This window comes from Indicator indicator, chromosome 3 (genome assembly GCF_027791375.1).
Source record: "Indicator indicator isolate 239-I01 chromosome 3, UM_Iind_1.1, whole genome shotgun sequence".
NCBI classification, from domain to species: Eukaryota; Metazoa; Chordata; class Aves; order Piciformes; family Indicatoridae; genus Indicator; species Indicator indicator.
Window position 1 is genome coordinate 49,994,478 of NC_072012.1, and position 14,292 is coordinate 50,008,769.

A 14,292-nucleotide genomic window follows, 5' to 3' on the forward strand; every position below is an offset into this window, starting at 1 on the left:
AGCCTGTGCAGCCTTCCCTCATTGTACAGACACATCAGAGCCCTCAGACTGAGAGTGCTGTCCAGGATTCCTTTGGAAATGAGCTGTAGGTGGGTTTCCACAGCTTGGTCATTAGCTCTTAGTTGGTACAGGGGACGTGCAGCCTTTTACCTTAATGCCAGAGGAGCTCTCTAGTCAGCAGCCCTCTACTCTTGCACCTGTGCTGCATCTCTCCTCTGACATGCAGCCACTTTCCTCAATGCCAGAGGAGCACAGGGTTACAGGATAGCAGGGGTTGGAAGGGACCCAAAGAGATCATCAAGTCCAACTCCCCTGCCAGAGCAGGACCATACAATCTAGCTCAGGTCACAGAGGAACACATCCAGACAGGACTGGAAAGTCTCCAGAGAAGGAGACTCCACAACCTTTTTGGGGAGCCTGTTCCAGAGCTGTGTCACACTCACTGTAAAGAAGTTCCCCCTTGAGTTGAGGTAGATCCTCCTGTGCTGCAGCTTACATCCATTGCTCCTTATCCTATCACAGGGAACAAGTGAGCAGAGCTTGTCCCCTCCCTCCTGACACCAAGCCCTCAGATATTTATAAACATTTATTAAATTCCCCTCTCAGTCTTCTCCAGACTGAACAGCCCCAGGCCCCTCAGCCTCTCCTCACCAGGCAGTGCTCCAGTCCCCTAATCATCCTTGTAGCCCTCCACTGGACTCTCTCCAGCAGGTCCCTGTCCCTCCTAAACTGGGGAGCCCAAAACTGAACACAGTACTCAAGATGAGATCTCACCAGGGCAGAGTAGAGGGGGGAGGAGAACCTCCCTCGATCTGCAGGCTTCTACTCTTGCACCTGTACTGCATTTCTCCTCTGACATGCAGCCACTTTCCTAAATGCCAAAGGAGCTCTCTAACCTGCAGCCTTCTACTCTTGCACCCATACTGCATCTCTCCTCTTGCAGAACCTGCTGGTATGCAAAGGGTAAAAGTGCAGAAGTGGACTCAGGCCCTTCCCTTGACACAGGCAGGATCCCACTTGCTGGAATATGAAAGGTCTTCCAGACTAAGATGCAGCATTATTATAGAAACTCTTTTTCACAAGTTTAACATTTCTCTCTTTCTTTCAGAAACATAGAACAACGCATGCTGGAATTTACAGAGGTTATCTGGTTCCACCTCCAGCTGAAGGACCAACTTCAGATCAGGTTGCTCAAGGACTCATCCAGTTGAGATCTGAAAAGAAATCAAAGGCTAATGAAATAAATTATGCCCCAGACTCTGAAGGCAGCTAAAAAGCAGTGAGAAATGAAATACTCATTTTATGTTGAGTTTTACACAGGAGCTAGGCTTGGTTACACTGCTTCTTAACCTTTCCACTTCCCCCACCCCTTTTACATACTTCAAATCACAGAAAGTAAACCCTTGTTTTTACAACTTCTTTTCTGATGTCTGATGCTCTTTCACCATAAAATTATTCTTACTTTGAAGTGTCTAGGCAAAGTTTACAGTGATGAATAGATTAAATCTATTTTAACATCTGTTTGATCATATTTTTGCCCCAATATGTAATTGTTTAAATTAAGTTACAACTCATATCTTTGATGATACAAAACTGGGGAGGGGGACAGGGGCATGGCTGACACCCCATTAGGCTGTGCTGCCATCCAATGAGAGCTGGACGGGCTGAAAGCTGGCTGCAGGCAAACCTCATGAGGTTCAAGAAGGACAAGGGCAGGGTCCTGCATCTGGGCAGGAATAACAGCAGGCACCAGGACAGGACAGAGGCTGCCCTGCTGGAAAGCAGCTCCATGGAGAAAGCCCTTGGAGTGCTGGTGGACAGCAAGTTCTGCATGGGACAGCAATGTGCCCTTGTGGCCAAGAGAGCCAATGGCAGCCTGGGGTGCAGCAAGAAAAGTGTGGCCAGCAGGGCTGAGGAGGTTCTGCTCCCCCTCTGCTCTGCCCTGCTCAGACCACAGCTGCAATCCTGTGTCCAGTTTGGGGCTCCCCAGTTCAAGAGAGACAGAGACCTGCTGGAGAGAGTCCAAGGCAGAGGCAGGAGGATGCTTAGGGGACTTGAGCATCTCCCCTGGGAAGAGAGGCTGAGAGCCCTGGGGCTGTTTAGTGTGGAGAAGAGAAGGCTGAGAGGGGATCTGATCAATGTCTCTCAAGAGCTGAGGGGTGGGGGTCAAGTGGAGGGAGCCAGGCTCTTTTGGGTGGTGCACAAGGACCAATGGAGACAAATTTGAACAGAGAAGGTTTCAGCTCCACATGAGGAGAAACTTCTTTCGAGTGAGGATGACAGAGTCCTGGAGCAGGCTGCCCAGAGAGGTTGTGGAGTCTCCTTCTCTGCAGACTTTCCAAACCCCACCTGGGTGCATTCCTGTGTGGACTCCCCTGGGTGATGCTGCTTTGGCAGGAGGATTGGACTGGATGATCTCTGGAGGTCCCTTCCAACCCCCAACGTACTGTGAGACTGAAATTTCAGACTGGTTTTGAAGTTAAACCTTTGCTTTGACATGAAACCTTCTTGCTTGTTTCTAAACCTCTAACTCCATTTTGAAGTTGTATTATTTCAGCTATTACTTCCTTACATGTTGAAATGAAAGCGCTGAGAGGAAAACTGATCCAACAGAAAAGCAGTCAGAAAATCATCAGGGATGGACTGGGTGATCTCTGGAGGTCCCTTCCAACCTTTAGCATTCTGCGATTCTCAGCCTTACAGTGCGGACCTCCGGCTGACTGCCCTGGAGATGGACTCAGCGCAGCGCCAGCCGCCAGCAGAGGGCGCCCTCGCTTCCAGCCTGAGCTCGCCGGGTGAGCCGTGCGGCAGAGCGGCACCGGGCGCGCAGCTCCCGCACAGCCATCTCGAGTGCTGGGAAGGGCTGGTAGCCAAGCCTTCGCTTTTTCATTCGAGACTCTGTCTCTCGGGTGCGTGTGCGCTTGGCAAAACTATAAATAAACTCCACGCCTTCCACTAATGAGCAGTAAAAAAACCTCTTTGGTGTGAGTACAGAAATGCATGGGAATCAGTTCAACTTCTTCACAGATCAGCTTGCAGATAGAGTTGGAATCTTTTAATTAACCCTTGGCCTCAAGTGCCTTTTTGACTGTCAATATTGCTTTCCAAAATCAAATAATGTCTTTATCAACTGCTTCACCTTCTTCAGTTCAGTCATAGCTTTAGGCCAGCCTTTCAAGCAAACAAAACAAAGCTGGTGAAGGGTTTACTGCACAACTCTTAAAAAGAGCAGTTGAAGGAACTGGGGTTGCTTAGCCTGGAGAAGAGTAAGCTGAAGGGAAACCTCATTGCTCTCTACAACTACCTGAATGGAGGTTGAAGTGAGGTTGGGATTGGGCTCTTCTAGTGACAGGACACGGGGAAGTGGCTTCAAGTTGTGTCAGGGGAGGTTTAGATTGGGTATTAAGAAAAACTTCTTTACTGAAAGAGTAGTAAGGCAGCAGAAGAGGCTGCCTGGGGAAGTGGTGGAGTATCCAAGCTGGAGATGAGATGAAAATGTATAGACATGCATTTAAGGACATGGTTTAATGGGCATGGTGGTGTTGGGTTGACAGTTGGACTTGATGACTTAGAGGCCTTCTCAAACCATACTGATTCCATGATTTATCCACATGAAGAGAAGTTTTGCAACGTACAAGAAATACATTTGCAACATATACTGTGACATCTCCCAAGAGCACTTTGTCCCTTTATTTTCTAACTGGAGGTTAATTGTTTAGGTTGATTGCTTTTTTTCTCCTTTTCTTTCAAAGGGTTCTGTTCTCACTCATGTAAAGCACTCTTTGTGTGAAAGCACAAATAAGAAGTACCATGTTTGTCATGAGTCATGGGCATGTTTCTCCAGAAAGTTTAAACTTAAACAAGAGCAGCTTGGGCTCTACAAGGAGCCTTGTGACTGAAAACCTCAGCTGTCACTTTAAAGAGATGCTGGAATCCAACCCCAACCCTGCCACCTGTGTACAAACTCTCAACTGCAGCTGCAGAAAGGCTTGAAACACAAACCTGCAGTGATCAAATATTTCTTGTTCTATCACAATGCATGTTGCAGTTTGACCTCACTGAGAGGAGCTGCTAAAAAGGAAGTTAATTAAGTAATTGTCCTTCTGTACATATTTACTTTTGTTTCTTACAGAGGCACAGCAGAATTCCAACAAGTTGTTCATTTGCTAAGGCAGTTACCATTTTTCTAGCTCAGGAGCCAAACTTGAGTTTTGAGGCATGCTGAAGGCTTGTGAAGGAAATCTGTTGAAATAAGAGACTCAGAAAATGGTGAGGTTAGTTGCCGAAATGATCACCTTCAATTCAACACATTTCTGGAAAAACAATTCCATCAGTACACTCCAGAGGATTGATTTCCATACATGTCAGGGTGTTGGGAAGCAGAGCTATTAACAAATGCCTGTCACAGAATCAGGGAGAGGTAGGGGTTGGAAAGGACCTCTGAAGACCATCCAGCTCAACTCTCCTGCACTATCCTTCCTCCCCTTTTTCTGAATCAACATTTATTGAGCCAGGCTGCAAAATTAGGCATAGAGGATGGAATTTTCTCTCCAGAATGACATCATTTCATAGCTTGGTAAGACAACTTAGGAATTTACCAAGCTTCCCCCCTGCCTAAACAGCTCCTGCTCTACCACCACCATTTCTGCACCCATTCCAGAGCCAGGGGCAAGACCCTCCACCAGCCAAGATACCACACAGAGGAGCTCAGCCCCACTCAGGAGGCCCAGCCAGCAGCCATGGATGATATTGGAGCAGTTATCAATCCTAGCCCTACCAAGCCAGGGGGCCACCAGGCACCCCAGCCTTTGTTCCCCACCACCAATCACCCACTGTGCACCATGGGGACTCACCAGGGAGGAGAGTAGGATCCTCAGCCCAGATGGGCTCAGCTTAGAGCTTCTGCTGTTCCTGGAGGGGATTAAAAAGGAGAGTGGGTGGAGAGGGCAAAGTGGCCACACCTGCAGTGGGAGGAGACTCCAACAGAGCCTGGGTGCTCTGGGATTTGAGGGGAAAGAGGAGGAAAATGGGGTGGGTGGGGTGGAAATGGGGCAGTGTGTGAAACCTGTGTTGTTGACAAAGAATGGATACTAAAATAACAATCACATATGAATTGCTGACTTTTAGTGATTGCTAGATGCTTATTATGGCTACTTTCAGGACATTCCACTGCTCTTGGATGTTAGATAATTTATTGACAAACCCAAACGTGATTTTGATAGGACAATATTAAGTTCAATAAACAAAAAAAAAACCCCACACAGCTTCTGCTAAGGGGATTTTATAGTGCAGCATCTCAGCAGACTCTTGATCTCAACTTAGAGGGGCTTTTGGAGGGTGTTTGCCTGCCCATGTGTGTGTGGGAGAGCAGGCTGTCTGAAGCCAGGACACTGCTGGGCTAAAGATGAGCCAGTGGGGTTAGCTGGCAGAGTTGAACTCTCCTACAGCTAAACAGGAAGAGTCCATGCCACAAGGATCCCTGTGGTCTCTCCTGTGTGAGCATGGAGACAGTAGGAGTATGAGATGGAAACCCTTTGTTCCACAGGCATGAGTGCAGGAGGTACAAAAAAAGGAAAGAGAAGAGGGAGTTCTTCCAGCAGGAGACCTGCACTAGTCTACCATGAGCGGTTCTCTGGTCCTAGTACATGGGCATCAGATCCAAATTTGAGTAGGGGAAGATCTCAAGAGCTTCCTGTCTTGGAGGCTGAAGGAAGCATAACTGGGACTAAGTGGGAAAAGCAGAATCACAGCATAATTAAGGCTGGAAAAGACCTTTTATACCATTGAGTCCAACCACAACCCAACTGCCATGACCACTAAACTGTGTCCTGAAGTGCCACATCTCCAGGCCTGTCAAACACCTCTGGGGTTGGTGACTCCACCACCTCCCTGGGCAGCCTGCTCCAACACCCAGCACCCTTTTCATGTAGAAGATTTTCCTAATGCCACTCCACAGTTTGACACACTCCAGCTGTCCCTTCCCCTACCCCTGTACAAAATGCCTCTTTATAGGTACATCTGACTCGCTGCAGCCTGTGTTCTCTCAGTCAGAATGAATCAGGATGGACATCCTGTAAGCAGAGCAGCTGTACCAGGTCAGTCCTTGCAGAGATTATCCCTCATTTCTATGATCATAGAATTGTCAGGGTTGGAAGGGACCTCAAGGATCAGCCAGGGATGATCATCCAGTCCCATGGGCGGGGACACCTCACACTACAGCAGGTTGCTCTCAGCCACATCCAGCCTGGCCTCAAAAACCTCCAGGGATGAGGCTTCCACCACCTCCCTGAGCAACCTGTGCCAGTGTCTCACCACCCTCATGGGGAAAAACTGCTGTTCCTGGAGGGGATTAAAAAGGAGAGTGGGTGGAGAGGGCAAAGTGGCCACACCTGCGGTGGGAGGAGACTTCAACAGAGTCTTTGATGTCTTAAAGGATCTGCTGGCCAAAGTATCCTGGGACAAAGCCCTAGAGGGAATAGGGGCCTAGGACAGTTGCTCAGTGTTCAAGGGTCACCTTCTCCATGCCCAAGAGCAAAGCATCCCCACAAAGAGGAAAGCAGGAAAAAATGCTAGGAGGCCTGCCTGGAGAGCTAGGAGCTCCTGGACATGCTGTCACCCAAAAAAAAAAAACTCTATAAGGAGTGGAAGATGAAGGCTTAGCAACTGATGTCATTGACCTGGACCTGAGCAAAGCCTTTGACGCTGTCCCACACCACATCCTGGTCTCCAAACTGGTGACACATGGGTTTGATGGGTGGACCACGAGATGGATAAAGAACTGCTTGATGGCCACACCCAAAGAGTGGCTGTCAATGGCTCCATGTCCCAGTGGAGGCCAGGGACAAGTGGAGTCCCTCAGGGCTCAGTCCTGGGACCAGCTCTTATAGTGTGGTGGGCTGAAATCCCCCTCCCACATTAACAATAACCAGTCTAACTCAGTTTGGAAGCAAATGAGGCTGTATTTCACAAGCAGAACTCCAATCTATGATGAAATGCAATGAACATGTACAAACAGACACTATTCACAACATTTACAAATAGGTACAATGGACAGAAAAACACAACAAAGGCCCCTGGCCCCAAAGGAGCTGTGTTTCTTCCCCCCCACCTCTGCCTTCCCCAGATCTAGCAGGCAAAGGGGAAGAAATCCAAGAAGCAGAGAGGTTAAACTTAGCTTGTCAAGGTCAGCATGCCAGTGTGTCATCTCCCAAACACCAGAGAGAAAGACAGAGAGAGATTGAGTACTGACTCTTAAACGTTGCTCTCTCTCTAACGGAAGTGTTTAGAATAATCATTATTTTGCTTTCTTATACCCAGTAGAGATTTATTTACATTCTTTCACCTTTCTGCTCAAACTCTGTGAAGAAAAATTAAAGGTATAGCCTTAAAACCATCACAGCAGTCTTGTTCAACATCTTTGTCGGTGCCATGGACAGAGGCATTGAGTGCACCCTCAGCAGGTTTGCTGATGACACCAAGCTGTGTGGTGCAGCAGACAGGCTGGAGGGAAGGGATCCATCCAGAGGGACCTGGACAGGCTGGAGAGGTGGGCACAAGCCAACCTAAGGAGGTTCAACAAGACCAAGTGCAGAGTCCTGCATCTGGGTCGAGGCAATCCCAAGCACCGATATAGGCTGGGCAGGGACTGGCTGGAGAGCAGCCCTGAAGAAAAGGACTTGGGGGTGCTGGGGGATGAGAAGCTCAACATGAGCCAGCAGTGAGCACTTGCAGCCCAGAGAGCCAAGCAGAGCCTGGGCTGCAGCAAGAGAAGTGTGGCCAGCAGGGCCAGGGAGGGGATTCTCCCCCTCTGCTCCACTCTGCTGAGACCACACCTGGAGTACTGTGTCCAGGATTGGAGCCTCTGTTACAAGAGGGATATGTTTTTCTGTCCATTGTACCTATTTGTAAATGTTGTGAATAGTGTCTGTTTGTACATGTGGCCACTTTGCCCTCTCCACCCACTCTCCTTTTTAATCCCCTCCAGGAACAGCAGAAGCTCTAAGATGAGCCCATCTGGGCTGAGGATCCTACTCTCCTCCCTGGTGAGTCCCCATGGTGCACAGTGGGTGATTGGTGGTGGGGAACAAAGGCTGGGGTGCCTGGTGGCCCCTGGCTTGGTAGGGCTAGGATTGATAACTGCTCCAATATCATCCATGGCTGCTGGCTGGGCCTCCTGAGTGGGGCTGAGCTCCTCTGTGTGGTATCTTGGCTGGTGGAGGGTCTTGCCCCTGGCTCTGGAATGGGTGCAGAAATGGTGGTGGTAGAGCAGGAGCTGTTTAGGCAGGGGGGAAGCTTGGTAAATTCCTAAGTTGTCTTACCAAGCTATGAAATGATGTCATTCTGGAGAGAAAATTCCATCCTCTATGCCTAATTTTGCAGCCTGGCTCAATAAACGTTGATTCAGAAAAAGGGGAGGAAGGATAGTGCAGGAGAGTTGAGCTGGATGGTCTTCAGAGGTCCTTTCCAACCCCTACCTCTCCCTGATTCTGTGACAGGCATTTGTTAATAGCTCTGCTTCCCAACACCCTGACATGTATGGAAATCAATCCTCTGGAGTGTACTGATGGAATTGTTTTTCCAGAAATGTGTTGAAGTGAAGGTGATCATTTCGGCAACTAACCTCACCATTTTCTGAGTCTCTTATTTCAACAGATTTCCTTCACAAGCCTTCAGCATGCCTCAAAACTCAAGTTTGGCTCCTGAGCTAGAAAAATGGTAACTGCCTTAGCAAATGAACAACTTGTTGGAATTCTGCTGTGCCTCTGTAAGAAACAAAAGTAAATATGTACAGAAGGACAATTACTTAATTAACTTCCTTTTTAGCAGCTCCTCTCAGTGAGGTCAAACTGCAACATGCATTGTGATAGAACAAGAAATATTTGATCACTGCAGGTTTGTGTTTCAAGCCTTTCTGCAGCTGCAGTTGAGAGTTTGTACACAGGTGGCAGGGTTGGGGTTGGATTCCAGCATCTCTTTAAAGTGACAGCTGAGGTTTTCAGTCACAAGGCTCCTTGTAGAGCCCAAGCTGCTCTTGTTTTAGTTCAAACTTCTTAACCATGCTTCCTGCACAGCTTGGAGATTAATAATCTAGGACAGAATAGTTTGAGTTATGGATATGAGCTACAGGACAGGAAGTTCCGTCTCAACAGGAGGAGGAGGAACTCTTTTACTGTAAGGATCACAGAGCACTGGAACAGTCTGCCCTGAGCAGTTGTGGAGTCTCCTTCTCTGGAGACTTTCAAGATTTTTCTGGATGCATTCCTGTGCTAGATTCTAAGAACCTACTGAGGCAGGGGGAGTTGGACTCAATTTCCAGAGGTCCCTTCTGACCCTTAACATCCTGTGAGCCTGTGATATCCTGCAGTAAAATGCATGTGGCTGACCTTTGAGACAGATGTCCTGGAGAGCGTCCAAGGGAGGGCTCCAAGGATGCTGAAGGGACTGGAGCACTGCCTGGTGAGGAGAGGCTGAGAGCCCTGGGGCTGTTTAGTGTGGAGAGGAGAAGACTGAGAGGGGATCTGATCAATGTCTATCAATTGCTGGGGGTCAGGAAGGGACAGGGACAGCCTCTGCTCATTTATGCCCTGGGATAGCACAAGGGATCTTAATTGCAGCACAGGAGGTTCCACCTCAACATGAGGAAGAACTTCTTCACTGTGAGGGTCCCAGAGCACTGGAGCAGGCTGCCCAGAGAGGTTGTGGAGTCTCCTTCTCTGGAACCTTTCCAGCCCTGTCTGGATGTGTTCCTGTGTGACCTGTGCTGGATTCTCTGGTCCTGCTCTGGCAGGGGGGTTGGACTTGAAGCTCTCCAGAGGTCCTTCCAACCCTTAATACCTTGGGATCTGGGCTATATATCTCATATATTTCACAAGAAGTAAAAGTTCTTGCTGCTTAGGAAAAGGCTGGTTTAATAAATGCAATGGGGGGGGGGGGGGGAGAAAAAAAAACCTTTCCTGGGCAACTGTAAAATGCACTTTCAATAATCTTCTTTGAATTCAGGTTTTTAAAACTGCTTACTTAAGAGTTAGACTATGGGCTTTAAGTTGTACTCAATTTGTAGTTAAGTTGCATGAAATCAGGACAGCAGAAACTGGCAATTTATCAATTATTTTTCCATTTTGAAAATGTAAATAAATATACAAAGTTCTAAGGATGGCTGGAGACAAAACAGAAGTACCTGAACTGACTCAAATTCCCCTGAGAGCAATATGCTCCTGCCCTCCAACCCCATGGACACACTGCTAATGCATCTGCACAGGCATTCATATTATTCATAACCTGATAACTCCTCCTGAAGCTCTGTCACTGTATGAAGGGGACAGATGTTGCTGTCTGTAACAAATGGGTTAAGCTGCAAGACTTTGAGAGGATGGCACCACAGAATTGTCAGGGTTGGAAGGGATCTCAAGGATCATCCAGTTCCAACCCTCCTGCCATGGCTAGGGATGCCTTATACTAGATCAGCTTGCTCAGAGCCACAACCTGTCTGCCCTTAAAAACCTCCAGGGATGAGGCTTCCACCACCTCCCTGGGCAACCTATTCCAGGCTCTCACTACCTTCATGGGGAAGAACTTCTTCCTAATGTCTAATCTAAATCTTGCCTCCTCTAGTTTGGAACCATTCCCCTCCATCCTATCACTACTCAACACCCTAATCTGAAGCAAAGTAAAAGCACAACTGAATTCTGCATGGATCACAATATGTTAGGGGTGGAAGGAGACCTAAGATGGCCACTCAAATGCAACACAGCATCCTTTATGAAGTCGTCTTCCCAGATCATTTCAGTTAGGTTAAGATCCCATGTTCAAAGAAATGCTCCCTAAAATCATTAGCCAAGAGACCTCATGTCCAGTTCTGGGCCTCTTAATTCAAGAAAGATGTTGAGTTGCTCAAATGTGTCCAGAGAAGGGCAACGAGGCTGGGGGAGAGTCTGGAGCACAGCCCTGTGAGGAGAGGCTGAGGGAGCTGGGGGTGTTTAGCCTGGAGAAGAGGAGGCTCAGGGCAGACCTCATTGCTCTCTACAACTACCTGAAGGGAGGTTGTAGCCAGGTGGGGGTTGGTCTCTTCTCCCAGGCAAGCAGCACCAGAACAAGAGGACACAGTCTCAAGCTGCACCAGGGGGAAGTTTAGGCTTGATCTTAGAAAGAAGTTCTTCCCAGCAAGAGAGACTGGCCATGGGAATGTGCTGCCCAGGGAGGGGGTGAGGTCGATGTCCCTGGAGGTGTTTAAGAGGAGACTGAATGAAGCACTTAGTGCCATGGTCTGGTTGATTAGATAGGGTTGGACTTGGTGATCTTGGAGGTCTCTTCCAACCTGGCTGATTTTGTGATTCTTTCTATAATAACTTTTCCTAAAATCCTACATTGAACATTATTGTTCTCCATATTAATTGCATTAAATGAGTGTTTGTCCTGCAGATGACGATGATGCTGTGCTCTCTAAAAGGAAAACCTCTCCTCGAAATGAAAGTGGGAAAGTGCAAGCACATGACTTCTCACTTGGTGCTTTTGAAATCTGTTCCAAGCAGTCAAATTGAAGAGTAATTCTTTTTCAGTACCATGCACTGCTTTCTCCTCTGGTTATTTTCTTTTTGTGCATTTTTAATTCCATCTGTTTCGACTACAATTCACAGAAATATTTCAAAGAAAAATTAAACTTGACCAAATGCTTTCTGTACCACTGCTGCTTCTGTTTCACCTATCTCAAGGGCTTATGTCCTTATGCAGACCCAAAAAACATACCCCAGCAGAATATATTCAGCCTGAGCTTTTTGTATGAGTTCCTGTTTGCCAAAGTAGTGATAGAAGAAGAGGGAATGGCCTCAAGTTGCCTCTGGGTAGGTTTAGGCTGGACATGAAGAAACAACTTTTGAGGGCAAGAGTGGTCAGGGATTGGAATGTGTTGGGCAGGGAGGTGGTGGAGTGCCCAAGCCTGGCTGTGTTTGAAGGTGGTTTGGCTGTGGTGCTTGGGGCTGAGGGGTTTCTCCAACCTGAATGTTTCTGTGATTTTGTGATTCCTGCATATAGCTTCTCACTGTAGTAGCAACTCGTAATCAATGCAAGGATACTTTTGCTCAGCAACCTTGACTTAACTATCCACAAATGAAAAAAATAATTAATATAGGTGCTTTAAACCACCTTCTGGAGGAGTCTGTTACTCTGAATCAGCTTTAGAGAGATGCTTGGAAGATTAAACTTGGGTGGTATGAACTCTCCTCATCTCCTACTGTCTCAAATAATCACTAAGGAAAATTAGCCAAACCCTCAGAGGCTTGAGTTATTATCAGAAATAAACATATTGGCTTCCACGGCACAGGTCTATAAAGCATTCTTTTGAACTTCTTTCAGATACCATTTTAAAAAGAAATTCCTGCAGCAAGCAAGTCCAGTTCTGGAGTCTCTATTACAAGAAGGATTTGGATATGCTGGAAGGTGTCCAGAGAAGGGCCATGAGGATGAGCAGAGGGCTGGAGATCCTCTGTTATGAGGACAGACTGAGAGAGTTGGGGTTGTTCAGTCTGGAGAAGAGAAGGCTCTGAGAAAATCTTCTTGTGGCCTTCCAGTACCTGAAGGGGGCTACAAGAAAGCTGGGGAGGGACTTTTGAGGGTGTCAGGGAGTGATAGGGCTGGGGGGAATGGAACAAAATTAGAAGTGGGTAGATCCAGATTGGATGTTAGGAAGAAGCTGTTCCCCATGAGGGTGGTGAGAGACTGGCACAGGTTGCCCAGGGAGGTGGTGGAAGCCTCATCCCTGGAGGTTTTTAAGGCCAGGCTGGATGTGGCTGTGAGCAACCTGCTGTAGTGTGAGGTGTCCCTGCCCATGGCAGGGGAGTTGGAACTGGATGGTCCTTGAGGTTCCTTCCAACCCTGACAATTCTATGATTCTGTAAGCATGGGTTTAGAAATGTCAGTGCTGCTGACAGCATTTGGAAGGGTGCTCAAACCATCCAGCATGGGCACTTGGATTAGATTTGTCAGAGGCTCTTAGCTTCCCTGTTTGATCTCAATGGGCAGAGACAAGAGTTCCTCCAGCTTGAAGCCAAGGTGCCAGGGACTGACTTCTTCAGCTATCTCTTTGTCTTTGATGATGCTAAATGATGCAACATCTTTCCCTTGCTTTGGAAAAGGTGGTGTGGATCCGTGCTGACACTCTGCTGGAGTAGGATTTATACATACAAAACTCCTTCGAAGAAGTTGCTTGCCTCGAAGGCAAAGACATCCCCAAATAAAGCTGCCTGCCCCAAAGTCAGCTCTCCAGCCTTGCCAAGGAACACAGGAGCAACCCAATGCATGTTATAGAGATGTTAATGTTATGTAAGAGCCTGAGTCTGACATTCAGTCCAGAAATAGATCTCTCATCTTTCAAAAACATTTAATGCAAATGCAGAGCAATTCACAGAGTATTAACACTATCCTGGGCAGTGTTTGTAGAAGAAGGCACAGAAACTTCAGGTGTGTGTGTTTCATCTGGCCGTGTTAATTGTGTGCACCAAGGCTTCTTGTCTCTTTTTCTCTTGGAAGATTTCTGTGAGCCAGCTTCCCTCTTCTTCTCTGTAAAGACCTTCCTGCTGTTCCCGGAGTCTAAACCTCCAATATTGGTGCTGAGTGTCCCCATTCTCCTTTTTTCAAAGACAAGGGTTCCTCCAACTCACCCACTCATCTTCCTATAAACATCTGCCCTGCAATTATTTTCCCTCCCTTTGCTCCATGCTCCCCTCCGTAAGGTTCCTTCTATCTTCAGCTGCTCAGCAGCTGCAGGCACACAATCCTACCTCTCCTTCCTGGTGGTTTCTCAGTCCAAATTCTCAACCAGTTCCCTTTCTCCACTTGCAGCAGGGACCCTGCATGACTGCCAGCAATGCAGGAGAAAGAGCATTTCTTGTGCACCCATGTAAGCATTCTGCATGACCTGTGTCACTGGCAGTCTTTGATCACAGAATCAGCCAGGTTGGAAGAGACCTCTAAGATCACCAAGTCCAGTTGAACACCCAACCCTATCTAATCAACCAGACCATGGCACTAAGTGCCTCATCCAGGCTTTGCTTAAACACCTCCAGGGACATTAACTCCACCCCCTCTCTGGGCAGCACATTCCCATGGCCAATCTCTCTTGCTGGGAAGAACTTCTTTCTAAGATCAAGCCTAAACTTCCCCCTGCACAGCTTGAGACTGTGTCCTCTTGTTCTGGTGCTGCTTGCCTGGGAGAAGAGACCAACCCCCACCTGGCTTCAACCTCCCTTCAGGTAGTTGTAGAGAGCAATGAGGTCTGCCCTGAGCCTCTTCTTCTGCAGG